At 39.7% G+C, this 17822-nt stretch overlaps 1 protein-coding gene across 2 annotated transcripts in view; it reads right to left on the bottom strand.

Moving 5' to 3' along the window:
• TTLL11 (tubulin tyrosine ligase like 11) overlaps window positions 1-17822 on the bottom strand; it is a 256317-nt gene that overhangs the window by 164591 nt on the left and 73904 nt on the right. The window lies entirely within an intron of this gene.

Raw genomic sequence — 17822 nt, 5'->3', positions numbered from 1 at the left:
TCCCTATTGAGGCTCATCTCCATCATACTTGGCTGTAGTCTAAACTCTGCGTACAATATCCTACCAGCACTCTCCCCTTGGTTCCTGGGATGGCTCAGCCTTGCGTTTCCCATATTCCTTTGGACTAACCCACCAGAGTCCAACCCACACCCTAGTTTGTCTCCCTGGACTCTCAGGCATCACTCTTCTTCCTCTTCTTCCCCACTGTCTCCTACTGAGATCCCAGAAGGCTTTGCAACTGGTTCTACCCAGAACATAACTGTTGGGTGCTGAATCAGCTCTCCTTCCAGCTAAAATCGTTTTTCCAATAGTGAGGATTTTCTCCTAATGAACTGGCTAAATAATCTTTAGCCCAACTCCAAATGTATGTGACTACATTCTAATCAGAGTGCTTCAGATCATTGACCCCAGCTTTCTTCCTTCCCAATACCACAGTCTATCTCTGAGGCTCTTGCCATACTTTACAAATTAAACTTACAAAAAAAAAAAAAAAAAGGAGAATATCAATGTCACATTTTGCAACACTCAAGCCAGATATCCTGCATACTGTCACTGTTTGCAATATTGATCAGTGCTGGGCATTGGGCTGGGCACATCAGCATGTAAACATGAGATCTAAATCTTACAAGTAGTAACATTTTCCTGTTTATACTTTGTTACTAGAAGGTTTTCCCCCATAGTTCCAAGACTATGTAAAGAAAGACTGGGTTAACTGCTAACTGCTTGAAGCAAGGGACATATCTCCCTCATCTCTAGGTCCCTCGTCTCCCTCTGTTACCCTAACACTCTTGCCTAGAGTGGGACTTGGCAAATGCTTGTTGGAATATAGCCCACTGTCCCACTTAATTTAATGCTGCCACGTTTTATCCAGGATCATTTGTAACATTATTTTGAATGCCACCTTCAGGTAATTTCAACCATGCCAGGGACTTGAATTAAATTATGCCCTGAATGCGGATCAGGGCATTCCCTTGATCCTTACCCTCAATTCATCTACCCACTTCCCTCTTGGGCTCCAAACCCATACAATTAGGCATCTCCATAGGCAACACAAATTTGGCATGTCCCAAACTAAATTCACTGTCTTTTACCTCAAATCTATTCTTTTTGTGTTCCCTATACCAGTAAATATTCCCACCATCCACTCACGTTCCCAAGTCGGAAATCTGGGAGTCACCCTGGTTTCTACCTTCTTTCTCTTCCCCTATATCCACCCAGTCACCAATTTCTATTTCTACTTCATCAATACACATTATATCCTTCTTCTCCTCTCAATATTTCTCACTTATATTACTGCAATAGCTTCCTAAGTGGTCTGTCCATGTCAACACTGTTCAGAAGGACTACAATGTATAGGCTTTGTGTTGGCCATTTCCCACAGGTTATTTTCAATCCTTGCAGCAACCCTATGAGGTAGGTATTAAAAGCTGAGCCACTTGAAATTGCCATTTTTATGGGGCAAGCACAGTCATATATTGGCAATTTCATGTGGTTTGGCATAATACTATTATTACCCCATTTCATAGGTGTGGAGATTGGGATTTAAAGGATGTTATTTCCCTAAAGTCACATAGCTTACACGCTTGGGAGCTAGGATCTGAATACAAGTAAGTGCTCAGATTTCCAAAGGCCATACTTTTTTCAGCTTAATCATATAGTTCAGTGCCCATATACCAGTTCCTAGAAGAATGCTCATAGCTTAATATTTTAAAGTAAAATTAATAATAATAACTACCAATTATGAGCACCTATTATGTGCCTTACACTCAATATTTTACTTAATCCTCACAATCACCATATAAGGAATCTGTTGATGTTATTTTTAATAATGTTACAAATAAGGAATCGGAGGCTCAGAGAAATCAGGTAACCTGTGAATCACAGAGTTAGTAAGTAGCCAAAATGTTAGGAGGGCAGGAATAATAAAGAGTAAGAGTGAGGTGAGGCAGGAAGGATGACTTCAGGGACCAGGGCCATGAATCTGGACACTCGGCTGCCCTGAGTACCAGTGGCATGGCTTGTGGCCAGGTCTGCTTGGCTCAGGATCCCAGGGAGAGCGCTGGGGCCTTGGGGAAGAGCTCTGATCTGTAATGGAGAAAAACACTGGGCAGAAACTGACTAACCAAGAAGACAGTTTTAAGCACGTACCAATCTATTCTGAGAACTTGGCCTGGGGCAGCCAAGTGCCTGCCCAAGAACTAGACAGTCGTTAGCCTGATCATTTACACCAGGAGAGTGATAACAGGATTTTCTGCAAGCTTCTGGATTTCAACCACTGGTTTAAATTTCAAGGAGAAGCACGAAGGTGTTGACATGTAAGAAATTACTGTAGCGTGCCTTTGATCACCGTGAAGCTCTGTGGTGTTATAAATGAGCATGCTGGTTGGAAGCCATGCTGTGCTGAGTTTTACAGAACTCCTACTGTGCCACTGAAGGCCAGCTATATAAGCCACTTTTCCTTAAACAAACACTGTCTGTTTTCTCCTTTTTGTTTCAATGGTAGCAGGTGGTCACTGAACAACAAGATCTTTGGCTAAGCTCTTGATGGGCTCACAGGAAGTGCTAGCTCAGCTCCCCCTTTCTGACCTCTGGCCAGTCACTTAACCTCAGCGGTCATCCATAAGAAAACTTCCCTGCTTCCTTAATAAGTCAAAGAGGGGCAGCAGAGGCAGTCTTTCTCTGTGGGAACAGACTCTCCTGACTCAGTCACCCAAAATTCACTTTCCCTTTGGGAATATCTCACTAATCATTGCCACCAACACCCAATGGACTTTGGGCAGAAGAGGAGTTCTGATCCCCTTTAACGTTCTGAACCAAGCACAGGCTCCAACTCTTTCTTTAGTTCCCCATAACCCAGACTAGGCCAAGCTTTTAAAAAGACTTTACTAAAGACTCAAGAAAAGCAGAAGTGAACTAGACTCAGCAAAGAGCTTGCATTTAGATATTTTGTTTATGAGACACTCTGATCTCAGCACTACAGGACCCTTAGCCCTTAGATGGCAGAGGCCAGTGTTTTCCCATGCCTTAGGAGCACATCTAGATTCCTTGGAGGCCCAGTCTTAAGGAATTCTCTGCTGACTATTTTGGAAAGTTCACTGTCTTTAGGGGAGACCACACCTACAACCTATAAAGACAGAAGCATGTGCTGTAGCCTCAACAAGACAGCCAATGCAGAATATAGGGCACCATAAACTAAACATCCCCAGAAGAGATGGGTACAAGAAGTAGTAGAGTATTTGTTATATCATAGAGTCAGTATCTTCGTTCGTCAAATGGGGATTATAATAAACCTCCCCGGTCCAGCTTTTCCCAAATTTGCATGACCAGGGAATACCTTTGAAATTATAATGTACTTGGGGAAAACCAACAGGTATTGATATATTCAGATTAATATTATGGACCAATTATGCATGCTATAATTTCAGTATATAAGATACAGTGATATTAGTCGATGGTGACATTAATAAATATATATTGTAGAATTAATTATTATAACAATTAATGTGCAGGACAATTTTTTTTTTTACTTCAACTTCAGTCCAAATATGCATAAGCTCCTTGTTTGTGTTCTGCCAGTATAGTTTTTAAAGTATTCCATAGCTACCTACAAAAGGGTAGAGTCCAAGAGCAACAGAGATAAACCTGGCTGATTTTACTCTGATAAATCATTTTTATCATGAGCTTTAAGCCCTATCTTAATATCTAGAAGTTGTTTCAAACATGTCATACTGGGGGAAGGAAAAGAGGAAAAAGAGAAAGTAACATTTATGGAACATCACAGTATTGTGTGTTTTCCAAGTATTCTTATTTAGTGCTGTATCTCGACTCTGTAAAATTCAGGGTCACTGAATTTTACAGAGGAGGAAACAAAGGCTGAATTTTACAGAGGAGGAAACAAAGGCTCAGAGAGGGGAAGAAATAAATACCATGGCTGTCAGTGGTATCAAATGCAAGTCTGGCCAGGTCTAAAGCCCAAACTCTTTCTACTGCACCACAGAGATAAAGGAAGCAGGGGGATTTAACCTCAGCACAGGTGTTCTTACCTATTCAGTATTTACCTTCCTACTACACTAAAAGCCCCATAAGAACAAGAACCATGTCAGGTTTGTTTACCACCATAACCTCAGTGCCAAGTACAGAACCAGAGAATGAAATTTAAAAGGCTCAGGGGACATGGTTACAATTTTGAAATTTCTGAAAGGCTGTCATAGAGCCTAAAGGGAACATACATGTTCCCTGGGAACAACGGGGCCAAACTACGTCCAGTGAGGGCAGGGACCGGAGGATGAGACAGAGGGAGAAAGGTCTCAACTTAAGAATATTTTAAAATTTAGAACAGTCCCACAATGGTACGAATTGTCTTGACAAATATTAAATTGCCCATTTCTGAAGATAATCAAGAACACTTCTTCTTAGGGCTTCCAGAATTCTGTATGCCCTTTGGAGAGCAAGGGCTATGACAAGACTGCCTGTGTAGTGAAGCTGGGCCATGAGGGGGACACAAAGCTACTTCCTTGCCTGCAAACTCTGCCCACCTAAGGGAGTTCAGGCTGCTTCCCCACCCAGGCAGGGAGGCACATCAGGTTCATCCTGACCCAGAAAATAGAGCAGGAATCGGGAAAATTCATAACATTAGACATAGTTCTAGAATATGTTTAAAATTAAATGTCTTCAAGCAATAAAACAGTATTTGTGTTTCTTAAGGAAGAGAGATGAAAATGCTTCTACTCCATATATATAGAACAGTGGTTCTCACTGAGGGTGGCACTGCCACCTAGGGAGAGTTTTAGGATGTTTCTGGTTGTCTTGGTGACTGAGGGGTATTACTGCCTAGAGGGCAGGGGCCTGGAATGCAAGACATACTGCTGTGTGCTGACAGTCCTGCCAGGCCTCCCAGAAAGTGAAAAACCTATTTATAGGCTATCAGAGATAGCCTAGAACTTAACTCCATGTTACAAATAAACAAAAAGTATTTTTTTACAAAGTTTAAAAAGAGCATCATAATTTTCCAGGAAAATAACAATCATGTAAATAAAGGAAAAAATATACTTTGCCTTTTTTCTAGTATTTTATCAAGAGTTGCTCAATATTTCAGAAACATCACATAACTTACGGCACTGCGGCTCATGGTATTTGAATCACCCTTATGGAAACAGTTGAATACATGCTTAATCAAATATTGTCTTGCTTTTCTTATATCTAAATTATTCATTATAGGCAGATGCAAGCATCTGACTACTTAATTAAGTCTTCTACTATAGTGATGACAAAGTATTTACTTATTGAAATATATAGTATTTTGTTATAAAAAGCTTTCCCTTATTTTGTCTTTAGAGAGCATTCAGGGTGGTTTTTTTAAACTATGTGCGTAAGTTGATCATATTTCATTTAAGGAGAGTAAAGAGGACATCACAAAATATTTTTTATGAAAGTGAGGCACTGGGATGACACTGCTGAGGCAATTGAGCACACCAAAAGGAATAGGGCTTCTTGGAGATTTGACTGAGTTCAGGGCTGGGGCAGGGAAAGTTCAAGAAAAACCTTTAACAATAAATTGTGGCAAGAATAAGAAAGTACTCAAAAAGTAACAGGGACTCCACTGGCCAAATCTTGGATAATTTGAGCATTTAAATAAATATTGATAGTAAAGGATTATAATCCACTGAATAATATAAGAATGCATGAGCCCATACAAATATGCATACATACATACATCAATAAATGAGAAGGGAAGTCTCTTCCTTGCAGTAGAAACTCAAATAACAGACGTGGAAGGAATGACAGAGTTAGGTAATCACCATTTGGCAACCGTCTAACAACTGAATCAGGCAAGAATCATGAACCCCAGGTTAACACTAGAGGATGAAAGTTTGAGGAGTAATAGGATATTACATTGTCTCAAAGTATCTTCCCACAAGATACTCATTAATTAGAAAGGCGGAAATAGTAACTTTCAGTGGAAATACGGCAGACATCACCTTAACCAAATGATTAAAGTTAACATCACTAGTAATAAAACATAATGACATCACATACCTCCATAAATGATACACTCTGAAGAATTGTGCAATTCCTGCCAAAAATGCATGGCCAGAATCTAATAATGAGGAAACCTTAGACAAACTCAAAATGATGGACAGTCTGCAAAATAACTGGCATGTACTCATCAAAAATGCCAATGTCATGAAACACAAAGAAAGACTAAGAAACTCTTGAGATTAAAGGAGACTAAAGAGATATACAACTGAATAAAATGCATGATCCAGGGCGTTCTTTTGCTATAAAAGACATTTGGGAGACAACAGTCAAAATCTGAATATTAGATTAGATTAGGTTAGGTTAGATTGATTAGATAATTAGATAATATGATTTTAATAATTACACTGTGGTTGTAAAAGAAAATGACCTTACGCAGAGTTAAGGAAATACACACTGAAAGGTTTAGAGGTAAAGGGCATCATGTCTGCAACGTGTGTCTGTGTGTGTGTGTTGGTTTGAAGCTATATGTACCCTAGAAAAACATGTTCTTAAATCTAATCCACTCCTGTGGGTGTGAACCCATTGCAAATTGGACCTTTTGAGGAGGTTACTTCAGTTAGGGTGTGGTGACAGAGAGAGAGAGAGAGAAAATCAGAAGGAGCATTCAGGAGCTGAACATCAATGGAACCCCCAGAAGAGAAGGGAGAGAAAAGGAGACACCAACAATTGCCTTGTCATGTGACAAACTAAGGATCAAGGACCACTGGCAGGAAGCCCCAGAACACCACAGTTTTTTAGGGGGTGAGGGGGTGGAGGGTGCATCACCTTGATGATGCCTTGATTTGGACGTTCTCTTAGCCTCAAAATTATGAGCAAATAAATTCCCATTGTTTAAGCTGAACCATTGCATGGTATTTGCATGAGCCGCCTAGAAACTACAACAGCGCATGTGTGTGTATTCAAGAAGAGGGAGAGAGAAAGCAAATTTGGTAAAATGTTTGGGGTATCTGAGTGAAGGGTAAGTAGAAATTTTTTGCATTATTCCTGCAATTCTTCAGTATGTCTGAAATCATGTCGAAATAAAAAGTTAAAAGAAAATGAAAGAACTTTGGTTCCAAAAAGATGGAGAAGGCCTCAAAGATCTATTCTAGCCAAAGAAATCCTTTTATCCCACTCTTCTAACTCTTAGAAAATGTATGGGGTTAATTTCAGAAGAAGGCTGGAGAAGGGGGTGCATGTTTGGGTGAGAGGAAAGGAAAAGAGAATCATTTTATTAACTAGGCTAGAGAATTCTATTACAACGCCTTTCTAAATCCAAATCTCTACTTTGCTTTGCCTTTCATTAGAACTCCTCAAAGAAGCAATTACACAGTAAAGAAGTTGAACAAGAAACAGAGTAGGACAGATTTGTTCATTTCTTTGGAAAAGAGGAAAGAAGGTACAGGCAGAGCAATTTTCATAATTTCCCTTTGAAATAGGCATTGAAGTCAAGAATGGCTCAACTATTTCCTTGTACAAAATTAGACATCTCTACTCAAGTGACATCACTAAGAACTTCTGTAAAATTAAATGAAAGGACAAAAGTTGAAGGGTGAAAGATGACCTTTAATTTGCTTTGGGGAAGCAGGGCTTTCTTGACCTTTAAAATAGTCTCCCAGAAAAATGTTTACCTCTTTCACTTTTTCTCTTTAAAAACCTTGCCATTAGACAAGGAAATCACATTAAAGCTGTAGTCCTCTGATTATCACATTCATCTCAAAATCCTACATAATAAATTAGCACCACAAAGTACCAAGATTATAATAATTGTGATTTAAAACTCTAAGTGTATTTAGGGGCAAATTGAAATTTAGAAAATTAAACAATAAAGCTTCTACCCTTAGAAGTATTATTGCACAGGGCTGTGTCTGGGGAAAATATATCTTAAACCAAGTTAAGTCAAGCTGGGATGCCGTTCAGTCAAAGAGAAGTCTTAGCTCTTTTCCTCTCCTAAATGATCTATCTTCAAATAATGAGATAATTAGTCTCAAGACTAGATTTTTATTAAAAATTGAAATAAGTCCATTTATTTCCACATTTCCAATAAGCTAGAAACACCCAGAATGCTTTGTCTAAGCATTCTTAGCTCCAGCTTAAATTTCCATCTAAGACTGTAAAACCTTTTTTCCAATATTCATTCATTTCAGGCACATGCCTGAGGGTCCCTTTTGTGCTGGGCACTGGGGAGACAGAGATGAATCTGACCAGGTTCCAGCTCCCTGGAGCTCCCCAGTCTAGCAGGGAAGGCAGATAAGTAAATGTCCACTCACTGAAGGGATACAGTGTGATTCTCAGAGTAATCCTATGGTGTTATAGATGCGGCAACTGAGGCTCTGAGTAATTAACTTACCCTAGGGACATGTTCAGAAAGTGATGAAGAAAGGATTTTTTTTTTTTCATTTTAATCATTTTCATTTTAACCATTTAATGACAATTCTTTGACATTAAGTACATTGATGATACTGTGTAACTTTCATCATTAACTATTTTCCAGAGAGAAACTCATACTCATTTAGCAATAACTCCCCATTCCACCCCCACCACATTATTCTTCTTTCTGTCTCTATGAATTTCTTTATTCTAAGTATTGCATATCAACAAAATCATAAAATATTTGTCCTTTTGTGTCTGGCTTCTATTTCTCAGCATGATGTCTTCAAGGTTCATCCATGTTGTCACATGTATCAGCGTTGTATGGACATATGACATTTTGTTTATCCACTCCACTTGGGTTGCTTCCATCTTTTGGCTATTGTGAATAACACTGAAATGAACATCAGTGGACAAATATCTGTCCAAGTCCCTGCTTTCAATTCTTTAGGGTATGTACCTAGAAGTGGAATTGCTGGTACATATGGTAATTTTATGTTTAACTTTCTGAGGAACTGCCAAACTGTTTTCCACAGTGGCTGCACCATTTTACATTGCCACTAACAATGTACAGCAGTTCCTATTTCTCCACATCCTCACCAATACTTGTTATTTTCAGTTTTTTAAATAACAGCCATCCCATAAAGAAGGCATTTTAACCTAAATTCCAAACCCTTGACTCACTTTTCCTCAATCTTGAACACTGAAAATACAGTGTTTGGGGGCCCTACAATTGAGAACGAGTATAGAATTGGAACCCGGAGAAGAGAATGGTCAATGTCCAAAGGTCAGGAAGGCAGGGGGTGGGAGGTGTAATAGAGGAGGGAGGTATCAGGAAAGGCCTTCATATATTTGGTGACACCAACACTGACACTTGGAAACTTAGTAAGACAAGTGGACAAGTGCAGGAAAGGTTTTCAAAGCAGAGGAAATGGCGTGAGAGACAGTCAAGAGGTGTGAAAACCTTGGTAGATGCGAATCTTTCTGAATGCGATTTAGAGGGAACCAAGAGGAAGGGTGCCTTGGCTTAGCCAATATTTGCTTGTCTCAACCAGTCACACCACAGGAATACTCTGGGAAGGAATGTGCAGACACAGCACCAGTTACTCCCCTGGAAGGAGGAACGTGTGGAACTGCAATCGCCATGGGGGGTCCACAGTCAGCCTGTAGTGCAGTTCTAGATGCAGCTGTATTTCAGCCTTCATTATCCGTTACTTCACTAAGCCTCAGGCTGCACTGACCCTGACATTAGCAAGAAGATGATTGAATACATAAAGATCTTTGTTCTCTGACTGAAACCTTGGAAGCAGAAATTTGTGCAGAATTTTAACTCCAAAAGGGAGTTTTATGGAAGTCCAAGAAAGCCAAAATCACAGAATCACAAAACATTAGAGCTGGAAGGGACTTTAGGGACAATCTCCAATCTCCTCCTTCGGCAGAGGAAGGAGGGTGACTAGCCAAGGGTCCCAAAACCAGTTTTGGTTGGAGCCAGGACTTGAACCCAGGTCTCCTGACTCCCAGTCCAGTGTTCCATTTCACATTAAATGATTGTATAGGAACCCTTCTTGACACTCTCCATCTCCCATCTTTCCCACCACTTGTTACTCTGGCTCCCATAGAACCTTGTGCTTAATTCCATCATAGCCATTACCAGCTAAACCATCTATCTCTTCTGCTAAGCAGCACCCTCCTTGTAAGTAAAGACCAATTATTTTGACTTTGACTCTCCAGTCTAGCAGTGCTGGACACAAAAAGGACTCAGTAAATGCATGTTGACACTAAAGGAAATTGTGTTGGAGTCAGAAGATGTGGGTCCTAGTCCTGGCTATGCAACTATAAGCCATATGAGCCTGGAAAGTTACCCAACCCTCTGAATCTCGGTTCCTCATCTATAAGATGATGAATAAGAACATGCTATAGAGGAAAGGCAATGGGATCTGAACCTGATAAATGTCTAACGGAATGAATGAATCATCACCCTTATATACCTAGGACATTTCTAGCTTGTTTGGTATCCCTAGCACTTGGCACTTAGTAGGTCTCTGAAAATGTTTGAACTAAAGTGTGTCAAAATATCTGAGAACAACAACTTTATGATGATACCATGAACAACTGATTGTACACTGTGGATAAATGTATGGTATGTGAATATAACTCTATAAAATTGTAGGAAAATATATACATAGGAGTAAAAGTGTTGGAGAAAACATGGTGAGAGGGATGATGCCTCACCAATATGGACTAACTACAATGTGTAAACTCAGAATTGAATCTTAGAACATAGCCTAATGTGGACATAATAATTGTAATAGTCCCTAGATTGTAAGCTCTTACAGCAGTTAACTCTATCCCTGAATTGTAATGCCTATCTCTAAACTTTGAGATGCTGATCCCCTAGCATATAACCTGATTGGTCTCTGGAACAATGCATATCTCTCAGACACCTGAAACTCAGAGCTAGAGCTTGGCAGATATGAATGGCAGTATTAGTGCATACAGCCACTGTCAAAAAAAGAAAAAAAAAAGCTGAAAAAGAGCCCAGACTTCAATTAGTGATATGAATGAAGCAGGTCTGGTTAAGACCAGGGCAAGCCAGGCCAAAGGGTAAAGGTTGAAACTGACTGTGTTTTTAAACTTCAACTTCCATATGAGACCAAGGGAAGAGATATCTATTTGGTACAGGATCTAAATTTTCTAAACAGTACAACTCTACAGTCAATTTGTTCAAATACCACAATTGCATGGAACTTTGAATGGGAAGTGAGATACAGTAGGTTAGTATAGGCTGGAGTGAAATAGTGACACATCCCAGAGTAATAAAAAATATGTTTACAGCCTCCCCCTCCCCAGCCCCAAGGTTCTGGGGGAAGGTGCGGATGTGCTGGACATCCTCACCTGGACTGGTGTTGATGTTGTCACAAACATTGGGACTGGCAGTTTGATGTGCTGAGCCCTCGATCATGGGACTTGCCCTTATGAAGCTCATTACCACAAAGGAGAGTCTAAACTTGCATGTAGTTGTGCCTAAGAGTCTCCCCCTGAGTACCTCTTTGTTGCTCAGATGTAGCCCTCTCTCTCTCTCTAACTGAGCCATCTCGACAGGTGAACTCGCTGCCCTCCCCCCTACGTGGGACCCGACTCCCAGGGGTGTAAATCTCCCTGGCAATGCAGAATATGACTCCTGGGGATGAATGTGGACCCGGCATCGTGGGACTGAGAGTATCTTCTTGACCAAAAGGGGGATGCAAAATGAGACGAAATAATTTCAGTGACTGAGAGATTTCAAATGGAGTCGAGAGGTCACTCTGGTGGACACTCTTATGCACTATATAGATAACACCTCTTAGGTTTTAATGTATTGAAATAGCTAGAAGTAAATACCTGAAACTACCAAACTCCAACCCAGCAGTCTGGACTCCTGAAGATAATTATATAATAATCTGGATTACAAGGGATGACAGTGTGATTGTGAAGACCTTGTGGATCACACCCCCTTTATCTAGCGTATGGATGAGTAGAAAAATGGGAATAAAAACTAAAGGACAAATGGGGTGGGCTGGGGGGATGATTTGGGTGTTCTTTTTTCACTTTTATTTTTTATTCTTGTTCTGGTTCTTTCTGATGTAAGGAAAATGTTCAGAGATAGATTGTGGTGATGAACGCATAACTATGTTATCATACTGTGGACAGTGGATTGTATACCATGGATGATTGTATGGTGTGGGAATGTATTTCAACAAAACTGAATTTAATAAAAAAATAAAAATAAAAAAATAAAAAAAAATCTAATAGGAAAAAAAAAAATCTGAGTACAAGACCTAGTTCTGTCACTAGCAGCTGTGTAACCATGAGCAAGTACTTTTGATTCTGAACCTTTATTTCTGCATCTGTAAAATGGAGATAATATACCTCCCCAAACTGAGTGAGGATAAAAGAGGTCATGTATATAGAAAGCACTTGATAAACTGCAAAACACTACACAGATGTCATTTAGGGTACTCAAAAGGACTTCCTAATGAATAGGCTCTAAGTATGCTTTTCCACAAGGAGCAGCATCTCGAGTTTCAGATGATATCATTTTCCCAGTAAACAAATTAAGCCATTAAGCAAGGGGCACAAGAACAGCATGACCTGTCTAAGCAGGAGGTGAAGGTCTATTTTTGGCAACAAAGGAAATAAAACTTGAAGCAGATGGAGAGAGGATGAAACCATTGCTCCTACAGAGTTTCTGTCAGTGATTCTGAATCTACTACTGACAGCTGGAGTCCCCTCGCTTCCGTCTCCAGTCTTCTGCTCGTTATGCACCAGAACCCTGGACTACTGCATCATGCTCCAGGGATGCTTTACATGCAGAAGACATTCTATTCTCAACATAGGCTACCCAGCTTGCTACAGAAATTTGGGAGAAGTGTGTCTGTCTGTGGAGGTTGAGGCATCACCAGGGAAAGGTCAGAGAGTTGCCTCCATAGAGTTCTCACTGGATGGCATCACTTTGGGAAGTTTCTCTTGGCCTAGGTCTGGCCCTCACCCTTGTGGACTGACAGCCTGGGTCATGCTGACACCTCAGAGATTTTTGGCCCCAGAGGGGCTCACTTGTGATGCCTACCAACTCATGAGAGTAAAAAATTTCTAAACCAGAACACCTGAGTATTAACTTACAATGTAAGTTGGCAAATATACTCAAACTCCTACTACATGCCAGGCACTGTGGTAGGCAGTAGGAATACAAATGGTGAGTAAGACAGACCCAGTCACTGCTGTTATGAAGTTCAGAGTCTGGAAGGAAAGAAAGATAATTAAGCATAGAGTCACGAAATAGTGTAATAAGCACATACCACAATGGGTAAAGACAACAGGGCGCTATTGAGGCACATAGAAAAAGCTACCCAGACGTGAGGGGAAAGAGGCAGTAAAAGATAAAGAGGAGTCTGAATAATTAACAAAATGAGTCAGGGGAAAGAAGGCATCCTTGGAGGTGGGAGGGGAACACAGGATGAGGATGAGGGCTCTGGGTAAAAGGAAAGGCATGTGCCAAACCCAGGGGTAGAAGAGATAGTGGTACCCTGGGTCCTAAGAAGTCAAATATGGAAGGACCCCTGAGGACAAGGTCAGGACTGGTGCTCTGTAGGGTACATGAAGGCGTTTAAACATCCTTCAGATAAACCATTGGATGACCAGAAGTCAGCCAAATCAGCATTTGGTCTTTTTGAAGGGAAATGATAGGAATAATCAATAATCAGAAGGTTATTTGATAAGCCTGGAAGCAGGATAAGGGATATATGCCTCATATTGCCGGGTTTCTTTCTTCCTTGATGCTGACCCACTTATAACTCCACATTTTCCTAGTTCCTAAACCCAGTGGCGAACATTATTCCCTGGGGTTTTTGCAAATGATGCTTTTCATTCAGCCTTGTGGAGCTGAATCAATAAAAGCTCACTTAAGATGGTAACTGGAGAGGAAAATGGAAGAACCCCAGGCTCCCTAGTTCCCTCCAAGACACTGCACAACATTATTGAACAGGTTTTTGGCTTTATTCACCAAAAAAAATTCTTCTACTGAGAAATACAAACTCCTTTACCATAATAAATACTGTTTTGATAACAAAACTGTACTTTTTTCAAATACCCAGATGGAAGACCATATGCAAAATAAACTCAAGGAATTTTTTTATTGGCCATCTGCTAAAATTGGAAAGAAAGCCTGCATCCTCCTCTAGTCTTCACAGAAATTTCCGCTGAGAATTCTGCTTGCTTCCTCCTGGTGCCACCTGCTGATCATATTTGGGTACCAGTTTTGCAAATGGATAACAGGAAATGTGGATCGTCCCCTTTCTTTAATGAAATATATTTAGTCCCAATTAATGTGTGAGAAAAAAATACCCTACAAAATGTCAGGTTTTGGAATGTTTTGCTGCTTCTCACATCTCTTCCCGTTGTTGGCGGCAAGCACATGCAAAGCTCACACCCACTTGTCTGAGAGCTCATTTCCGAGTCATTGTCAAGACATTGTTTACCCTCAGAATTAAATGTATTGTTTCTAATAAAGCCTCATGTTTGGCTTTACCTGTCAAAAATGTAACTTCACATATCCTTTAACCAGCAATTCCACGTCAATATATCTATCATGGGTACACAAAGATACCTCTATTAGGGTGTTTCCAACAGCACGATTTGTTGAACCAAAAAAATGAAAACTACTTAAAAAATTATAATACAATCAAACAATGGAATACTGTGCAGCCATTCATGCACTGACATGAAAGAAAAGCTTTCTATAACATATTCATTAGAGGGGGGGAAAGGGCTAAAGAAGAGAATACATAGTATAATCTCATTTTTTAAAGGAAAAAAGCTGTGTTGCAGTGTATATTTGCTTATGCATAGGAAAAAAACCTGGAAGGATACACACTAAACTATTAAATTTCTGAGGAGTAAGGGCTTTTTTCCACTTTTTACTTTTCACATTTCAATATCATTTGAGTTCTTAATGAGAGTGCATTGTTTTGTATTAAATCAAAGGAGATTTTAAAAATAATGCCACGTGTTTTGATCAGCCTTGCAGTTTATATAGCATTTTCGCTATCAAATACTCAGTGAATCCCCACAAAAATGCTAGGATGCTTTCCTCATTTATCAAGTGAAGAAACTGGGCTGAGAGGATAAGGAACATGCCTGAGAATCAATAAGGAATAAGTGTAGGTGTCAGGACTCGCAGGCAAATGATTACTGTAAGGTTTTTATAGCCTTATTCTGCATGGGCCAGGCCCTAAATCAGCAGTTTCTAAATTAATTCCATTATATGAAAAAGGAAATCCTCCTCTCAGAGAACTGCCCAGTTCCAAGTTCTTTCAGCATCAGTCAAATGGGCTTAGAATGCTAAAACAAGAAAAGACCTGAGCAATTGATCACCTAACCCAACCTCCCCATTTTACCGATGAGAAAAGAGTCTCCCTAAAATGGCTGAAAAAGAAACTCAATAGTTAGCTACAAGGAATTGACTCTCCATCTTATCAACCAAACCCACTCCTCCTCTTGTGCCTCCCAGCTTGGCAAATGGCACCCCCCACCCCAGATTCCTGAAAGTGTCAATCCCGCCTTCTTCCTAATCCCCCTCTGCAATCTGTCTCTAAGTCTTGTTGATTCCACCTTCTAAAATTCCTCCTATCTGGCCCTTCTCTGCATTATTATTACTCTTATTAATATTATTATTCTCTGTATTATGTCTTAATACAATCCTCAACATCTCTTTTGCCTAGACAAGCAGAATATCCTTTTCCAATAGGTCTCCCTCCTCTGCCCTCCCCAATCTACTCTATACTCTGCTAAAGGTTACCTTTCTATTACTAAAACCTGACCATATCCTTCCTCCACCCCTAGCTTAAAACCTTCCATGGCTTCCCCTTCTTAAGCTCTTTAACTTGTCATTCAAGACTTTCTGTGATCTGGCCTCTACTTCTCATACTTCAACTACTGTCAAACCCTTCTCTTTCAAGCCCCAGCAGTACCAAACTGCTCATCATTTCGATACACCAAACTAGTTCAGATTTTGTGCCTTTGCACAAGCTATTGGTTTTGGCTAGTATACTCTTTGTCTAGTCTCATAAACTCATTATTTCAAAATCAGGTCAGGGGTCACCTCTACCAGGAAGCTTTCTCTCTCTCTCCATTCCATCTGCCCTCTATCCTGCCCCTACCATGCCTTCACCACCAGCAAAGTTATACTCCTTTCTGAGGAATATTTCTGTACCTTACACATACACTTATTCAAAGACCCTCCCAAATTATAGCAGGGAAGGTAAAAGTATGGGCTTTAGAGCCAATCTTCGAAGCTGTGTTACCTCGGTCAAATTAGCTAATCTCTTCAGTTTCCTATTCTAGTTATAATATTAATACCCTCATATTTGGGTTGTTGTAGAATTCTTAAAGTAGGTAATCCAGTAAAATGTTCAATAAATATTTCTGTTGTTATTGTTATGCATTCATTCATTCAAAAGAGTTCCACTTCCAGCCAAGACGGTGTAATAAAGACTAGATTTACCCTTCCACCTGAAAAAAAAAAAAAATGGATAAGATATATGAAACAATGGTTTCCAAGTCACTAGACATCAGACAACAAAAGACTCCTGGGATGTGAGAAACAAGTGGGTAAGCCCTACAATTGCACCAGTTTATTGCCATGAGAGAGAGCCTAAGTTGTGACACAGGGAGCAGGAACTCAGGTGGAGCCTGGTGGACTTTCTGAGTTGAGGAAATGGAGAGTCAGGGGAGGCTAAGACAGCTAGAGTTCTCAGGATAGAGGACTAGGGAGGAAATTGCCGCATAAAGAAAGAACTGTGGAGAGCTGCTGTGGGTCTCCTTTGAGTATATAGCTGAGTACAGATCAGAATATGCATGTAGGGAAACTAGTTGAGGCTCAACTCTGCATCTGAAAGGACGTGCTCATGCGGAGTCTGGAATAGTGTCTGTTCTCACCAGCCAGACTGGAAAACATCATGATTCATGGAGCACTGGGTAGAGAACACATAAGATTCTTGCCACAGTGGTGAGGAATAATTAGCCTTAGATTGAGCACTGCTCCACTCCTGCCTAACGAATCTTAAAAACAAGAACTGGAAGGATAAAACTGTTTCTGAGTAACTTAACTGGACCCCATAAGAAAGTTCAAGAATATTGGAATATAAAAATATCCAACACCCAAATAAGGTAAGATTCACAATGTCTGGCATTCAGCCAAAAATAACTAAGTATGAAAAGGAGTAGGGAAATATGAACCAATAACATAGAGAAAAATCAATTAATCAAAACCAGCCCAGAAATGACACAGGCAATTACATGAAGGCAGTTATTTTAATATATTCCATTTGTTCAAATATTGAAGATACAAAAAATTGAATTTCTGTAAATAAAAACAATAATGTGTAAAATGAAAAGTACACTAAACAAGATTAACAAAAGATTAGATATTAAATCAGAAAAAATTAGTGAACATGAAGGCAAACAATAGAAACACTCCAAAAAAAAAAAAAAAAACCAGAAATAATTTCAAAGTAATGAAGGGTGCATCAGTAAACTGAAGGATAACTTCAAATGCCTAATGTATCTGTAATTGGGGTCCTCAAATGTGAGAGAGGGGACAGAAAAAATATTTGAAGAAATAATGATTGAATATATTCCAAATTTGGGAAAAATTTTAAACCTACAAATCTAAAATCTCAATGAACTCAAGCATGAGAAGCATGAAAAAAAAAATTACACCAAAACTTATAATCCAATGGTCAAAACCATTAATAAAGAGAAAATACCAAAAGCATCCAGAGAAAAAGGGACATGCTGTGTACAGAGAATCAAAAATAAGGATGACAACAGATTTCATCTCAGAAATAATGCAAGTAATTGGCAAAGGAACATGTTAAAAGTACTGAAAGAAAAAAAGA

The sequence above is a fragment of the Choloepus didactylus genome, chromosome 10 (genome assembly GCF_015220235.1).
Source record: "Choloepus didactylus isolate mChoDid1 chromosome 10, mChoDid1.pri, whole genome shotgun sequence".
NCBI classification, from domain to species: Eukaryota; Metazoa; Chordata; class Mammalia; order Pilosa; family Megalonychidae; genus Choloepus; species Choloepus didactylus.
This window is presented reverse-complemented; position numbering and strand designations above follow the sequence as displayed.